The following is an 18,384-nucleotide window of genomic DNA, read 5'->3' on the forward strand; positions in this document are numbered from 1 at the left end:
CTACCCCTTTACGTTTGCCTATGTTCCTTGTTCTTTGTGGGTGATTGCCCAAGAGACAGGGCCAACATGATGTCACCACTCCAGAGCCCTCCCTGTAGCTATTTAAAACCAGACAAAAGTGTTAAGGTAGCATTTTCTGTATTTGGATTTTGTCAACTCTGTTATTGTTTTGTTTGTTGGGTACTGCTTTCTGGACAAGGTTGAGACATGTTTGCTTGAGGACTGCCTTTTAGGTAACTTCTTTTTGCTATTTTCAGCACATTTCTAATAAAATAAAATAGTTTATTTTTACAACAAATCCACAGTGCCTTCACATGCTGGAGTTTTAACATTTTCTCCTCCTTTTGAGAAATGTTTGGATTATATTGACATTTAAAAGCTAGTTTCCCATTTTGGAAGCTACTAGGTGGAAGATAATTGGTAGTTGAGACAAGCTGAAGTGAGATGAGTCCTCTTCTGACTGGCCAGCCTTTATGGTATATTTCGGTGGCCTCATACCTATTTTTGTCATATTCAAGTCACCTTCACACAACATATACAGTTATGTTGTGAAGAAGCAAATTTTGTCTTTAAAACTTTGAGACAAAATCCTACCTGATTATTTTTTTGTTTAAAATGTCCTTTATGGTTGCAGTCAGACCCCTTTATCAGATTACATTTAGGTTATTAACTTGGACACTTTGATTTTACATTAGGAACTTCTCAAAAACTGCTAGCTAACACATGATAAAAAAACAAACTCCACAAAGAACACACTACCAATGTGAATGAAGCTTTAGGTTAGGCACTTTGAGATGGTAATAATATCTTCTTCCATACCACTTCATGTAGATTAAAAATGAATGCCACACCTTTTATGTATTTAATACTTTTCTTTAGGTTCTGGAAGATTGCATAGTGCTTAGCACAAAACAGAACTAACATAGATATCTAAAATGCTCTTATTAATTCCTAATGATACATAATTTATTTAGTTTTACCTAATTTTATTAACTATGCATTTAGCTTGCTGATGTAAGGCTTGTGATGGACAATTAGTGTCATTGTAAAATATTTTGATCTTTTTTTTTCAGTTTGCTAATTCATAGCTGCAGCAGCAATCCATTCATTTTCTGAGCCTACTTAATCCAATTTTAGAGTTGCAGGGAATAAATGTCCAGTCATCTCTCTGTCCAGTCTGCAGTGAACAGAGGAGAAAAGAGTGCATTTTAAATATTCTCTTTTTATAAATGAACAAATTTGTGATTGGCTAGTACCTCATTACTACAATACCTTAGTACTACAGCAATTTTATTTTATATAGCAATTTTTACCACCTTAAAACAAATACTGTATCTTAAACCAGTGGATAACATGGTTTGAATTACAACACAGCAGGGTTAATCTTAGTATTGAGGCCCAAAAACTTATTTTACAAATTACTGTAACAGTCACCACTCCAAAATCCGCTTTCAAAAAAATCTGGCAGTATATACAGAGAAGTTCCTGTGAGCATCTGAGCATTGAATATCATATACATTTTCTATAGCATATTTTCCAAAAAAAAATGATTCCCTTCTGAAACAGTTGTATTGTTTTTATTCATTTTTATAATAATCATCTTGAGCTGCAAAAGTTTATGAAAAGTGCCATATAAATAAATAAAATGAATCAAATTACAATTCGGAAAATAAGAACAGGAAGATTAGATGGGGAACCAATCTTGGAATTCCCATTTAATGAAGGTTTTAGAAATTTCAAATGAAAGAAGAAAACATGGATGTAGTGATCTGTTGTATAAGGTGATTTTTGGAATTCACAGCAATGTTTCTGTTAACATCGGATAGACAAAAAATGCCCTACTTTTCAGGACCATAAGTAATGGAGTCCAGTGGAAGCAAAAGTAACATTGGTCATCCTCAAGTGGGGCTTCCTCATTCCTCAGGATAGGAAAAGAAACATTAGCATGCAGCTGATGCAACCCCACTTTTCTTACCTGTGGTGCCCATTTAAACCAAAACTAGCCCTCATAAGGCACTTGGATTTCATGTATATGACAAGAGATTTAAACATAGATAACTTTTTACAGTGGGTTTTGAATAAAAAAGATGTGTTCTACAGTGGAACTCGATCCAGGGATGAACTATCTTTTGATTCAGCTGCTATTATGGCAGGGTCCCACATTCTGCAAACCTTTAATAGAAAAATCAGTTTTGGCACATGTAGAAACAGACTTGGAATAACCAATCAAGAGATTTTTTTTTTAATAGTGTGTGATGCAGTTGATATATAATAATGACACAGAACAGACTATCTAGAATTTTTCAAGAAATCAAAAATTGAGGGGTCAGTACTGGAGTATACAAGTCATAAGCTAAACGAAACACAAAACACACAGATTAAGTGTTGAGGTCAATTTAGAATTCCCATTTAATTCCACGGTGTCAAAAGAAAAATCTGCCTTCCAAAAAGACTACAAAGCTTCATAATTCAATTTCTGACAGAGGCTAGATCTATTTTGAATTTTTCTTTTAGATATGGCTTTAATTTAAATAGTTGACAAGGCAGAAGGGGAGGGACTTCTGTGATTAAAGGGCAATTGACACCAGGGGGCCTTCCAGCCAACCCCCTTCATTCTAGGATCAAAGAGGGAAAGGAAGTTAATGACTGTTTCACACACAAATCCATCACCCAGTCTACTATCATCATACAGCTTGCAAAACAGTTCTGAGATATACAAAGGTGAGTCTAAGAGAAAAATTCTATTTGAGTGGATACACAATGAAATGCTGGTGCATGTATTGAAACACATACATACATAATGGTTTGACAGAAGACGTGAACTCATATCATGTGATTTTTTTCCCCTAAACTGTGCTTCATTCACGGCCATGACCCACATTCCATCAGTCCCTCCAGCTTCAGCACAGCAACACTCGCAGATATATGTTAGCATTCTATATAGCCACCTGTTAATTCTCACATTTGCATACATCGTTGGATCTGCAGTGTCTGTGAAAAAGTGAGTGTGCTACCTTGCTGTATTGTGCTCCTCACCTGAGACTTGTACTGTCCACAATATGCAATCTCACATGTTCTCTTTTCCCCCAAGTAAAACTGATGCTGAGAGTGTACAGTACTTCATAAATTGGCAGCTATGCTGCTACATCATACATTTCCCACACTTTGTGGAGAACAACATCATTTATTATAAGTAAGGACAGAACATGATGAAGTTATTTCCAATGAAATGTTGATGGTGTTCATTCAGTGCAAGTCAGAGATCACATTTTGGGGAGGTGTGGATATAATAAACAAATATATGTTTAATACTCTTCCTTATTTGGAGAAAGATTCTAAGGAAATAAAGTCTGTGACTTTGGTGATGTGACTTGTTTTGCCTTTTGGAGGCAATAGAAGAAATGTCACTGCTGACAGTATTTTCACATTACTTTCCCTGACTAAAAAAAGCCTGCTTTATACTGAACTGTATACAATATGAGATGGGAACTGCCACCCACCGTGAAAGGTAACACAAGAGATGGTCAAGGAGACAGATACTGCTAAAGAGCAAACACAGTGCCAGTAGACAGGATGCAAATGTAACAAAACAAAAGTGAATGAATTGCCACTGTTTTTGCCACTGGATTCCCTCACAGACTGTAAAACTGAGAACAGACTGTTGATGTGTACAATTTTATAACCAGTCCATTATACTGTTTGCAGTATTTTTTATACATTACCTATGCAGAAAAATATTAGTTTCTACTTAACTTTTTTTTATATTTGCAGCTGAATGAAAAATGTTGTTCTATTTTGTACAAGTAGATACTGAAGTGATTCTAAGTCCATGCGAAAACCACTTGTGTAACAACATCCTGTTGTGTTTCTCTTTCTCCTGGTAGAACGAGACAGTTTTATTTGGAAAGATGCATAATCAATAAAACAAAGGAAAACTGTACAAAGTGTCACTATAAAGATGGCAAAAATTTGGGCTACTACTGTTTTGTAATAAGCCTACATGTGACTTATTGTTTACAAATGTTTTTGCATATACACACTATTTCTAGAAAAAAAGCAGAAACTTCATTTGTTATTTTAGTCATTTATTTTAGTGCCAAAATGACTGAAATTTGTTATTTTGCTTTTCACTATGTGAATGCTAGGTGGCACTGTTGCCCCTTAAACCCAACAGACAGACATGCAGGACACTAGGTAAAAGCACTAAGAAGTTGTTTTTATTCTTTTCCTTCCTTAAACAGTGCCTCCCAGCAACACAGCCACAGTAAACAGGCAAGTAATAATCACCAAGCAGAATATTCTCTGTCTATTTCTCCTCCACACCTCTCAGCAAGCTTTGTCCACCTCCACTCGACTCTGGCTCACTTGCTAAGTTCACAGCAGTCCTTTATATAGTCCTTGACCCAGAAGAGCTTCTGTTTTTCCTCCCATGTGAACTTCCAGCACCTCTGGGTCAGATGGAAAATTCCAGGTCTTAAATCAGCCTGGAAGTACTTCAGGGCTTCTGTCCTCGTAAAAGTATGTGCAAACAATATATAGTAGAGTCTCGCTTATCCGACATAAACGGGCTGGCAGAACGTCGGATAAGCGAAAATGTTGGATAATGGGAGGTGTTATGAAAAAGCCTATTAAACGTCAAACTATGTTATAATTTTACACAACGTCTCTGGACACAAACAAATTGGGTTATGCATCTGTTCACAACCACATACTAGGTATACGAATGAGCCAGTTTCCCTTTCGGTTTGTGTGCACCGATGACTTCCGCACATGTTCAGTCTCTCCCTGTGCATTCCCTGTGCAGCAAGAGAGAGAGAGCGCGAGAGACACAGACAGACACACGTGTGCACTAGAAAGAGACACACGCACACACACGCGCAAGAGAAAGAGAGACACACGCGTAAACATGCACGCGTGCGAGACAGAGACACACATAGGCGCATGCACACATGCGCGCAAGAGAGACACACACCGGCACACGCACAAGAAAGACACAAGTGCATGCACACGCGCGAGAGAAACACAGGAACATGTGCACACACACAAGCACGAAAGAGACACAGGCGCGCACACACACGCCCACAAGAGAGACACAGGCGCACACAACACACACGCGCGCGCAAAGGAGACACAGGCGCACGCACACATCCGCGCGAGAGAGACACAGGCGCGCACACACACACGCCAGAGAGGGCTGGCCACATAATCCACTGTAATCATGTTTTACAACAAAACAGAAAAATTTAACAGAAAAAATGAACTTAGCAACTAAAAATAGACTACGCTCGCAACTTGCAGTTCTTGTTGCCGATTGATGCATTTTTTTTCGGTTGGGATGTTGGATAATACAGAATTTTGGATAAGCGAGACTCTACTGTATCTGTCATTTCAAGAAGGTATTTATTTTTTGTTCACCTAAACTGTAATCACCTGTCTATAGTTTTTGTGGGCAGTAGGGATGCGGAGCTGATTCGCTATTAGTGAGAACAAATGAGGTCAGATGCCACTTGGTGAAACCCTGATGGTTCTAGTGTTAAGGACTGGACAATGTTATAATGTTTTAGAAAAGCATGGACTAAATTGAAAGACACCTAAAAAGTATGTTTCTAGATGGCACAATACTTTACCATGAGCATGAGCTGGGAGAACTTTGTGAACGTTCTGCGGCAGTGGGGGGAATGGAATAGCAGGCTGCTTGCTGCTTGTCTTTATTGGCACATTTACAGGACAAAAGACGCTGACAGAGAGGTGCGAAAGGATTTAAGGTGGGCCGGATTTACAAGTTTTCTTGTAGGCTCTGGTAATTCTAGTGTTAAGGATAAAAAGTCATAAATTATCCTATCTGTAAAGCAACTGTTCATTTTTTTGAAGTTTAGTTAATTTGATTGTAATACACAGATTGTAGATTATTCTTAGACATTAAATAGGTCAATTTCTGTTTTGTAGGGAATTAAATTGATGCAAGGACCTAGCTCAAGCCTCACCACCATAGTCCATTAAAACCTTAATAAAATTACTCCCACTATATCTCCAAGTCTGAGGTCATGGTCCTCTCCTAGAAAATGCTTCAGACATGCAAAGGGTGAGCTGTTGCTCCAAATGGAGTGTGTCCATGAGGGAGTGCTAACCCTTGAAAGGAACAGATTCAGTGCTGGAAATCTCACTGTGGTAAGGTTATTCTGCTTATAGTGCTACCTCAAAGCCAAAATGGTAGCAAAAGAACCACATCAACAACACAAATAACACTTTTATACTTGATTTGTATGAAAGACTCTTTCAGCATACAAATCCACAAACAGGCTCTGTTGGGAAATTCAAGATAAAAGTCAACACACATTGATGAACCAGTCATTTGAGCTGCTCTTAATGGGCTGTCTGTTATCTTTTCCAAATGCTGTAGGAGTGGACAGAAGTTCGGAATGTGGAAGGTAACGGACAGCCACAAATCCCAAAGTCCAAGGGTTGAACAGGTCAAGGGCTGTGCTGTTCCAGCATGTCTTTGATGCAGCAGGTGTAGAGCCTCAATATTCCAGGGTGTGGTAATACTTTTAGTAACTTTAGAATAATACTGTTTGATACAATAAACATCTAACTAGGAGTTTTGCCTCTCCTTTTCTAGAAGTCTCTGTAAAACAAAGTACTTTCTTGGCCTACTGCCTGGATGTGTACAAAAAGGTTTTCTCATGGAAAAAAAAAGCACAAGAACGAAAACAAAGTAAAGCAATGAATAACAAAAGGAAAACAGACCACTGTAACACAGTGATAATAATAACAATCAGAAAAAAATACTGTTACACTGTATATGAAAGAATAATATAAGCCTTGGCACCCTGCCCAATGATTGGTTCCTGCCTTGTGCCCTGTGTTGGCTGGGATTGGCTCCAGCAGACCCTCGTGACCCTGTGTTCGGATTCAGCGGGTTGGAAAATGGATGGACTGTTTACATGAGTGAAAAGCTTAATAAACCATTAGTTTTCACTGTTACCTAAACGGAGGAGCTCAAGTATCTCAGGATCTTGTTTACGGCTGAGCGTAGAGGTAGACAGTACAAAAAGAAACTACTCACAATACACTCAACATGAAACAGCATGATACACAAAGAAATAAATAAGTTTGTATGGTAATTAAAAATAACATATTAATAATATATTAAAATGACAAAAATCATAGTTTAACCATCTAATGTCAGCTGGTAAAAAAGACACACTGTAGCGCTTGGTGGAAACAGGCTTGTGCTCTAGATGCTCTGCATGTTAATCAGGGCATCATGCAGAGGTTGTAATGCACAGTTAATGAAATGCTGCCATGACCCACAGGTTGGGAAATGGTGGTCTAGCTGAAGTGGTCCGTACTTCCAATAATAAATTCAAAGAAAGCAAGTATTTAAGCATAGTGATAGATAAGACAAAAGGAACAACTGCCATTTGTGCTAAGATACTACCACAGTGCTGCAGTGCGTGAAAGTTTCCTAAATTGTGAAGCAGTTGAGCATCTGGATGCTGTCTCACTTTCAGAGAAAATAATTAAAATTCTACAGTGTTATGGTCTTGACTATAAAAGAGATCTGGAAGGGCAAGGCTAATATGATGCCTCAGTTATGAGTGGAAGGAACTAAAAGCTACAAGCACACATTAAAGTAAAAGCACCTTTGGCATTCTATGTGCATTGTAATGTGGGGTATACTGTACAGTATGTACAACCTTTTGAGATTGGACTAAAGGTGTGGAATAGTATAAAGAACAAACACACATACCCACACTGAGCTTTATATATAAGAAGAAAACATACCACTATTGGTATTAGATAATAATTAAAGCTATTGCAAATCATTAATTCAAATTGGAATTTGGCAAATTGGTATTTAATAGGTCTATGAATGATGTGATTTCTGCACACTTTAATACGTAATATTGTTATTAAGGAATCCTGCTACTATATTAATAACTGTTGTACGCTGCAATTTGCCAATGATGGAGAATTTAGTGTGCCACCCCTGATATTCACTGGTCCTAACTGGCCACCCCACTAAAAATCTTCTCTACGTGACCCAGATGTTATAGTTTCATTGCTAGTAAACTTTCAAACATTGCTAGCAAACATTCAATCCAATTTCTTTTTATTGACCCAAGACAGACGTTTGGATTGTCAGCAGGTTTTACTGAAAAACCAGGACATTACATTTAATGAACACCAACAAAGAATATAGCAATCACAACATAAACTTAGTACAAATGTATTACTTATGGTGAAACATAGGATCAAAAATGTTAGTCATAAAAATTAAACCACTATGTAAACTTGTATGATAATTGAATTTTACTTTATGCAAAAACAATAAACTGTAACATTTTTCATTGCTGTTTTACAGCAGATACAAATAATTGTAACCTGTGTTACAGGTTAATACACTTTTCATAACTGTTTTGAAAAACCGCCTTTAAGAAAATGTTACGTTAATGAACTCTTAAAAACAGAATTACTCCTGTTGCTAAAACCCTTGGATAAGATCGCTTACAGCTGGTAGCCAGACTTTCTTAATGGATCAACTGAACTCCCTTTAACCCTGTTATGAAGATAACCCCTTAACCAATTCTGTAGCAAAAGGCTGTAATTTTACATCTAGCACACTAATTATACAGTATAAGCAAAAATAGTACACGAACATTCGTGCGGTCTTCATAATATCTGTATTTAAGCATTACGTACGTTGTGAGTTACGCTGAAATAAAATAGAGTCATGAATACAAAGCAGACATTAAGCGAAACAATTTACCCTTATCGTTACGACAGCCAGTATTCTCATTATACTGGGTCTGGTATGTATTAGTAATGCCTAGTCAGCTGAGCAGGAAAAAGGATCTATTGAGAGGTAACGTGAAGCATCGCTACTTTTCACCGAGCTTGATTCTGGGACATGTAGTTTTATAGATCAGCACAGCGGAATACTGTACGTGTTCAACATTTCACGTCACATACAATTCCCAGAAAGCATTGCGGATAACACGCGCAGTCTCGCTTTCGCCGGTGGTTCAACTGCCCTCAAGTTTCAGAGAAGATCTCGTGGAGTACCTGTGAGTTTTCATTTAGCTGTCGAATATTGTTGTCATTTGACTGTGTTATTGTCAGGAGTTTGGTTTACGAATTACAATTGAAGGAATTCTCTGATCTTAAAATTTCCAAATCATATGTATATATTTTATGCAGTTATTGAGTAGTTCGTATTGTTTTTTTTTATTTTACTAATGTTCACTGATTAGATAATCACTGTTTAATTCACTAACATTTTATATTGTATGATTTTTATTGGAATCTAACGTGTGGTGAGTTCACAATAAAGTACAGAAATACATAGAGTTTGGCAAAATTTCAGTGAGTATTTAAAACCGAAACCAATTCGTCTCTATATACAAATACTGTTTTAGTATGGGGACAGCAAAGCAGAGTTTGCAGTGCACATCAATTGATAGCGGAATCTTTTTTTTTTTTTATCTTAAAACGTATTTTAATGCATATGCATACTGACTTTATTAAAGTGACACGTGTATGCTTATGCTGTGCATAGTGAAAGGAAGCTGAAACTTGATTTCTATCATTGTTTATATAACAGCATGATTTATGGAGGTTATCACAGTAATTGAATAATGTGGAAAAAGTAAGTTGAAGTCAACACTATAAGCATATCCATCACTAGGAGAGTAAGATGGATGAAAGCAAATAGATGAAGGTTAATATTAAAATGTGATCTATTTTCAAAATACCTCAGATTACAGTGTTTACATGCCGAAGCCTTTCCAATATTACTGCTATCCTGAATTCGATTAACTGTGTATGGAAATGTTATATGTCGGTGCACTTTAATAAATGTCATATTTTCAAGATCCGTTTCCTGCATTTTCGTATGTCTGCATTATTTGCCATGTTTCATAATTTTTTTTCGAGCAGTTACACTATGGTTCATTTTTGTCGTCAGTGCTAGTTGCAGAATGGACCGTACAAAAGAAGGCATTCTGTAATAGATAGACAGAACTTTATTTCTCCACAGGGGAAATTTGGCTTTTTACAGATGCCCTTTAAAAAAATAAATGAACAGGTAAATATATGTATACACACACAGTAGAATGACTAATACAAAGAGAGTTAATTAGGAAGAAAGAAAACTTCATTGAGGCATTATACAGGTGTACTGCTGTTTGTATGGAAGAGACACAGAAGTTTTTCCTGACAAATTTCTGTTGCATGACAGAGAGATGATTTGCAGTGTTGTTCATAATGACACTCTGTTTCATTCTCTCCTTTGCTAATACAACTAGGGGCCCCAGAGTGGATATCATAACTGCACCTTCCTTTTAATTATCTTGTTGATTCAGTAAGTCTCTCCTGAGGTGATGTTACCAGCCCAGCACACTAATGTGTAGAAAATTGCACTGGCCATCACAGAGTTGTTGAAAATGGGAAAGATGTCACTGTCCACATTAAAGAAATGCTGCCTACAAAGAAAAAAGAGACAACTCTACCCTTTCTTATATAGATAGTACTTCCGTGTTATGAGACCATTCTAACATGTCATTGATATGGATCCCTAAGCATTTTTAGCAGTGCACCACTGCTCCCGTCCCTGAATAGCAATATAGAGGCTAATAATACAAATAATGTGCTAATGCATTCATATACAAGAAACATTTTACAATGTCAAGAATATGGTTACTTGAAATACGGTTGATTAAAAAAAGTCTAAAGTTTCAATCATTCACATCAAAGTCTTGTAATAGTATGTAATATTGATGTACTGACAATAGTCTAACACTAAATTATGGACAAAAAATATACAAAAATGGTGGTCTAGTTTAATTATAAACCGGTATTGCTCCTCTCCTCACCGTTTCATCTGTCACTGTCTGTGTGGAATATGCATATTTTTTCCTCATGTCTTTGTAGGTTTTCTCCTAAGCATTATCTTTTCCATGCATATTAAAAAATATGTGCATGTTTAAATTTGCCCAATGTAGATGAGTGAGATTGAGTGCAGTAGACTGTGGTGCTACTGACTGAAAGTAAACTTGTGACATTGCATGTCCCCCAACCTTCCCCATCCAAAACAAATCATATAACACATGTCTACTGTATAGTAAAGTGCTATGTAGGCTTAGTATCTGTTTAACACAATGTAATAATTCTGTATAAAATCTGTGCAAGTTGTACAATTCAAATGTATTTTACAATGCTGACAAAAACAGTTCTCACCATAAAAAAATAACACTTCCCCTAGGCCTAATGAAACCTTTGGGCTTTGAATGTTCTGCCAAATACTTCAACTCTGTGTTGCACTTGGCTTAGTAAAAATCTCATGCCATTCTCCAAATGTAGATGTGTGTGTGTTTTTTTTTAGTACTTTCAATGTGGAAACACCTGTTGCAAAGACTAGGTGTTCATTGTTTGAAACTTCTGACAGGGAACAGCCAAGAATTACATTTTCAAACTTTTGTCATTAAATTAATTCCTTTTTTGATCTCAAATCAAAACCCTTCTTATTGGTTATTATTTGAAATGGACTGTCCAGCTCTGAAAATCGCTAAACTATTTCTTCAGATGTGTCAAATGTGTGAATATTAGAGGACAGATACTGTTTTAGCACTGTTTTAACATGAATGTTTAAACTTTATCATGCTGATTGAGAATGATCTGACAGTGGTCCTTGGTGGTCTGATTCAGGCTATTTAAATATGTCTGAAATGTATGCAAGCTCTACAACCCATGACTGACCATCAAAACAAGGAGCAAATTGGGAGTTCTTTGAGTACTTCAGACACTCATTAAAAAAAACGCTCCACCAAAATGCAGAATGCAGCAGAAGGCATTCAAAATTAGCACCCATGTCACTGCACAGTTTGTATTTAAGGGGATGTGTTTGATATTGTTGAAAGTTTTAAAATGTCTTGAAGCACTTATTGCAGTTTGTCCTTCATTTTTTTAGCGACAAGTTTGTAATGTGTAGCCTTTACTTCTGAAGCTTTGGCCTATATTCAAGCAAAGATTCTGTTATGCTTGCCTGTCATGGCAGCTTTGTTATCTATACAGACTGTGAAATGAGACCAGTCAATTCAATTTGCCTGCATGAATACTTCCAAAATTTCAAAAATGTCCTGATCTGTTGTCCTCCCCTAAATTTCTATGGAGAGTAGAAGCTTCTCAATAAAATTTTCCATCACCAGTAAATCTGACATAGGCAATTAGCTGTGCCGTGTTAGTTACATGTGTACTTTTGTCTTTCTGCAATTTAAAACAAAAGCTGGTCTTTATTTGTTCTATTAATCGGTCTGTTACATCCTCAGCTATGTCAGATTTTTGTCTACACATGGTGTTGTCTAACAAAAGAACAGTGTTAATTTTATGAGGGGAATAACTTGGAAAGGAAACTTGAGTGTTGTCTTTGGTTGCTGGCCATGTCATGTCTTCTCCAGTTGTGTGTGGTTTCTTCACATTGGCAATGCAATATGATGCCAAAAAAGACACCTTAACTGCCCTCTGTTGCTTTCTTTGTGATTATATTTGCTTGTTTCAGTACCAGTGCTGCTAGTCTGTTGAAGCCAATGTTTCCCAGCTTCTAATGTAATCATTTGGATGTTTTTGTTTAAAATGTTGTTTCAATTTAGAGAGCTTTAGGCATTCGTTTGACAGAAAAAATGTTGGCAAAGAACACAGTCAGGGCCATCTTTTTTCTTTGTCAGCACAAATCCAAGGACCCTGTATGAAGCCTTATATTTTCTACATTTAGATTTTGTTTTGGAAGGTGACTTACTTTTTTTATGATGCATTCAAAGCAGAACTGTTAGCTGATTGTCATTCAGGATTGTTCCATTAAAAAATCCATAATATTTTGTATCTTTTTTTTTTTTTACACTTTTATGCACTATATTTAACTTTCTCTACTCTGCATTACTGCATGGTGCAACATGCATAGGCCAAATGGTAGCATACATCTAGTAAGGCATAAGTGGCAAATATACTGACAAACATTGTGAAGAGAGGAAAGTAAAATGATGATCAGAATGTTAATAAAATTATAAGGTCAACCAGACAGTTGTTTTAATATTTACAAACAAAATAATTTTTATGATTGGAAATATGATTTTTGCTCCTCCACTGCCATTTAATGTTACCACCATTTTGCCTGGGACATTAACTCCAAGCCACATAGGAGTACAGACAAGATGATGGGCCTCTTTTCCTTAAATTTGGAAATTTGGAAACTGAGGGACTTAAATTACAAGAGCATCATTTTTATTTTCAGTGAGGTATATTAATGGAGACTGGGATAAACAATGTTAAGTTCAGGAAGAAACCAGGGTAGTGGATTTAACCAGTTCCATAGTGGCTAAGAGTGAATGTCCAATGATTTAGTTCTGAATAAAGCAAGGGCACTCCCTCTTCCAACTTGTCTGTAATCAGACTATAGTATTTAATAGATGTTTTTTTTGACATTCCAAAGAAAGATGACATGTAGCTCACAGCTATATTTTAAGGAGTGGGGGACGTGGGGCAAAATTAGATTGTGAGACTATGATTTTTAATAATTTCCTCTCTAGGTCAAAATAATAGGACCATCAATGGGAAGGTTACTTGACACTCAAGGATACAATTATAATTAGATATTACAATAGAAGCAAGAAAGGAGAGATATCAGTTTATACGTATTCAAATGAACTTGTCAGGGGAATGCGACAGGAAAGCAGATTGAGAGTACAGTAATCCCTCGCTATATCGTGCTTCGACTTTCGCGACTTCACTCTATCGCGGATTTTATATGAAAGCATAACTAAATATATAACACGGATTTTTCGCTGCTTCGCGGGTTCTGCGGACAATGTGTCTTTTTACTTCCTGTACATGCTTCCTCAGATGGTTTGCCCAGTTGATTTCATACAAGGGACGCTATTGGCGGATGACTGAGAAGCTAACCAATCAGAGCACGCAGTTAAGTTCTCCTGACTGAGAAGCTAACCAATCAGAGCACGCAGTTAGGTTCCTGCCTGCTGAATGCAGTGTTAACCAGGAAGTCTCATCTCGCTCATTCAGCATCAACGTGTTTCGCTGTGTAAAGAGTTGTGCTCTTTTGTGTTTAACTTTGTGCATAGTCAAGCCCTTCATTATGGCTCCAAACGATCTGCTACTGCTTCAGGGGCCGTGCCCAAGCGCAAACGGAAGATGTTAACTATTGCTGAAAAGGTAAATGTTTTGGATTTGTTGAAGGCTACGATTCTTTTTATTTAAAAGTAGGAAAGGAATATAAGATCTACGGCCGCAGTGTCCTTTTAACCAGGGTGCAAAGCGAGTTGTAAGTGGATGTAATAAGGCAGTAGTCTGGATGGAATCTGCTTTAGGGATTTGCATTGAAGACTGCCAGAAGAAGAACAACGGCAGTGCTACACAATCGCCTGAAGTGGCTCCTTTACAAGGGCTGCAACGCTCTCCTTTGTTGTGCAGTAAAATTAAACTCATTGTTATCGGGCAAGTCATCGTGTCATTGTTGGTGAGTAACCATAAGTAATTTTCTACTTACAGTACTTAGTACATGTACGTACGTTTAGTGTCACTGTTTTCTTACGTTGTACGTATTTATTGCTGGTGGCCTGTCTATCGTAATGGCTGTAACATATGTGATATCGGAGACACTCAATATCTTTAAAATAATATTTAGGTTTTACTGTATATAAACAGTGTGTTTATATACATAATTTCAATGAATCTTACCTAATATCTAAGAGAATACAAAGGGATTATGCTGTATAACTCTGCGGGGAATGTTTATAAACAGTGTAGGAGCGTTTATAAGGGCTTAAAATATATAAAAATAACCATACAAACATATGGTTTCTACTTCGCGGATTTTCACCTATCGCGGGAGGGTTTGGAATGCAACCCCCGCGATCGAGGAGGGATTACTGTATAGTGAATTTCGAGGTAAAAAGTGGATTTAGACCAGTTAATTTTATAACCATTAAGGTTTTTATGGGCCTAAAAAGGTAAACAAACTAAGACTATGGAGGAGGTTAAAGGGATTATTTCCAAAAAAGAACAAAGTATTATCTGTATGCCAATTACAAAAAATGTACGGGAGATGTAAGCAACAACAGGGATAACTGACTTAAGATTGCCAAGATCAGCAGCAAGTAAGTAAAAGAGACAGCCCTGTCTAACACTTAAATTGGAAAGAGTTGGGAAATGTGTGAGTTTGGTTGGAACTGGGACTGACTGGTGTGTGTGTGGGGCTATTTGTGTGATGTGTAAAAGAACAGATATTATTTGCTGCCTGGCAAGAATGGATAAAGACAATTTGAATGGGATTAATTTATGGCTCGCAAAATTTTAAAATCCCTGGTTGGCTTTCGGGCAGGCACTCTTCAGGGTTTGGTAGCCCAAAAAGAATTTAAGTAGCCTGAATAAAAAAGACAATTTCATAATGTAGAAAGTTAGATATAGTCGAAAAATCAATTGTTTATTTTCCAAACACAAATAGCAACACTTGTACGTAAATTATTCAACAATTAAATAACAGTCATCAACATCAATCAACATAAATATGCCTTTGGTCCTAGCTGAACTGGAACTTGTATGAATAATATGATGGATTTAAACATAAATCAGTCTGTGTCAGATTCTGAATCTGAGGTCTCAGCTGAAATCACAGATGAGAAAGTGCCACTCAATGTCGAGTGCACAGGTTCATCAGCTTCCTCCCTTGGATTCTGTGCATTAGTCTCCACTTATGAGATCTTTGATCTTGCTGGGGTGTTATGTTCCAGGTGTCTTGAACCTTTTCTAGAATACATCCAGGAACTAACTGCCTTATCAGGGCAAAAAGTTTTAAATGATTCCCCATTTATGGAGAAATGCATGAGGTCATTCAGTGTTTCAGACTTTGTGACAAGTTAATCCATCTCTTCATCACCGTAATTTGCCAGTTCTTCTCTGGCATGGGGAAGAGTGGAAGGGTAGAAAAATCTGAAACAAGAAAGAGACTTTTCAGACAGATTTTGAAATCTGCTGTCCATTTACTTAACTGCGTTGTCAATTATCTTCTGAAACTGTGCACCAAGGGTTCCTGTGTCTGTGCCCTCACTTCTTCTAGCTAGTTGATGGCTTTTTGTGAGCTGATGTCCATTTAGCACATGGTACCATCATCTTTCACTGTGAACTTTGTTTCCGAGGTTTTCTGGAATTCTCCTTGTTTTGTTCTCAGGCTGAGTAAGCATAATGTGGTTCTCTCCACTAACTGATTTGTTCACTTAATGTATAAGTTGTCTTATTGAAAATCAGTACTGCATTTGGATAAGATGGTACTGTAGTCCAATGTGAAATATAGGAGGCAAACTAGTTTTTTTGGTATTTATCTCCTGCATCACCTCCTTTACTTTGACAGCATTCTCTGATTTGAAATCACCTTTTCCTGCCATATTCTCCATATGCATAAGAATGGGAGTGTAATTTTTGTCCACAAACTTTACACAACTCAGCCTGAACGGCAGCCACTGTGTGCTTTTCAGGCCAGTGAAATGTGCCACTTTCTCATTAAACAGTTCATTTATTTCACTCTGTTCTCTTTGCTTCTTTGGGGAATAGTAGTACATCTTAAAGATGGTTTTCAGTGTATATTCAGACTTGACCAGCTTCTCACAGCCTTTCACTCTATCCAGTACTGCTAGTTCTAATTTGTGTCCTACACAGTGGATTGTTATGATGTGGGATATCCGCTGTTTCAGTCTCATAGTTTTCTCGCCCATCATTACTGCAGTTCCATCAAAGTTTGCACACACTACTTTCTCCTTCCATCTTCACTGATACCCTTGGTCTCCACTGTATCATCAATAGCTTCTAAAACACCTGAAGCAGTTATACTCCACACTGGATGATATTTGATCATGTAAGTGGATATCTCACAGTTATCTTTCACATACCTGACATGAGCCAACACATGTTCTGTAAACCAGTGTCTATGCTGCTGTCTGGAAAAACTGATAAGAATTTGACTTTTTGTATTTCCTTTTCAATTTGATCTTCAATTTATTGAAGGGTTCAGTTTGGAAGAAGGGAGAGAAGAATCCAGTATCTGTATATATGAGGGTGCTAACTTGTTCCAAAAAGTCAAAAGTAGCTCAATAGGCAAGCCATCAGGACCAAAAGTCTTCCTTAGATTCAAGGATTCCACTGTCTTAAGTTCTGGCAGAATAATTTTGGAATCCTCTGCAGATGACTTGGGGATGCAACACATTATGCGTTTATATAAAAAAAAGAAAAAAAAATTGGACGTAGAAGAGACTAAGATTCTGAGAAACTAACACAGAATAAAACTTGTAAAAACTTGTTATAAGAAGAAAGTTAATGAGTTTTTATGATGTAGTTTCAATGGAGGAGAGCGACACAAAGGCTTCTAATTTTTATTATATTAAAGCTAGTAACTTACTAGGATTGGCTCTGCAAACATTACCACGAGTATGGTGGTTCTCAAATTCTGCTTTTTGTAGAAGTGATATATTTAACTCAGACTTAGAGGGAGGGTTTATGACTAAACTTCATGTTCTGGATTAGCCACAAAAGACTGGGTTGCATAGAAAGATGACAGACAAGTTTCAAGTCTCTGCTGATGCATGCCAAGCCAGGTTACTAATACAGTCTATTTTAATGTTCTAAATAAAACATTTTTTGCGGATCCACATATACTTGGGATAAGATGCATTTTCTCAGCAGACATTTATGATCAGATTATCCATTTACAGAGGCAGTATTTAAAAAATAAAAAAAATGTAGGCAAGTCTAAATTGAGAATAGTGGTAGGGAGAAAATAACGAAAACATGTCTTTTGAGGAATTCAATGATATATAATTTGTTTTTTCAATTATTAGAAATGAAATGGCAGTGAACATGGTTAATGTGTACATATGTTTTAAGATAAATTAGGGTTCTCTGATGACCATATCACTCTGTGTAAAACCCATCGTGAAATCTCTCTCCCACTCTAATTCTGCTTATTGTTACAAAAGTGAGTACCTTCAGTAAAAAGTGAAACTGCAGAACATTATGTTAATCTTAAATACTATTAAGACATTTTAATACTCATGTTAAGTATAATAAATGACGTTTCTTCATTAATTATATAAAAAATATACATTTTATACATTCTGTTTATGAATACAAAGGTATGTATGTTGCTTTGAAATCTTGCACAGTTCTTTTCTATTTAACAAAAGCTCTCATATCAGCAGTCTAATGGCTTGTTATTTTGATGAAGTACTCAAAATTGATATACATTGTCTAGATGTATTCTAGCTCATGTGCTGGATAATTTGATTGTCATATGATAATACTTTTATGCTACAATTTTTTTTTTGT

At 36.7% G+C, this 18,384-nt stretch overlaps 1 protein-coding gene across 1 annotated transcript in view; it reads left to right on the forward strand.

Moving 5' to 3' along the window:
• The first annotated feature begins 9,003 nt into the window (after nucleotides 1-9,003).
• ascc3 (activating signal cointegrator 1 complex subunit 3) overlaps nucleotides 9,004-18,384 on the forward strand; it is a 683,087-nt gene continuing 673,706 nt past the window's right edge. Inside the window, exon 1 of the mRNA XM_039747862.1 lies at nucleotides 9,004-9,071. The gene's annotated coding sequence lies outside the window, so the exon portion shown is untranslated. The remainder of the gene's footprint in view (nucleotides 9,072-18,384) is intronic.

This window comes from Polypterus senegalus, chromosome 3, assembly GCF_016835505.1.
Source record: "Polypterus senegalus isolate Bchr_013 chromosome 3, ASM1683550v1, whole genome shotgun sequence".
In the NCBI taxonomy this organism is placed as follows: domain Eukaryota; kingdom Metazoa; phylum Chordata; class Cladistia; order Polypteriformes; family Polypteridae; genus Polypterus; species Polypterus senegalus.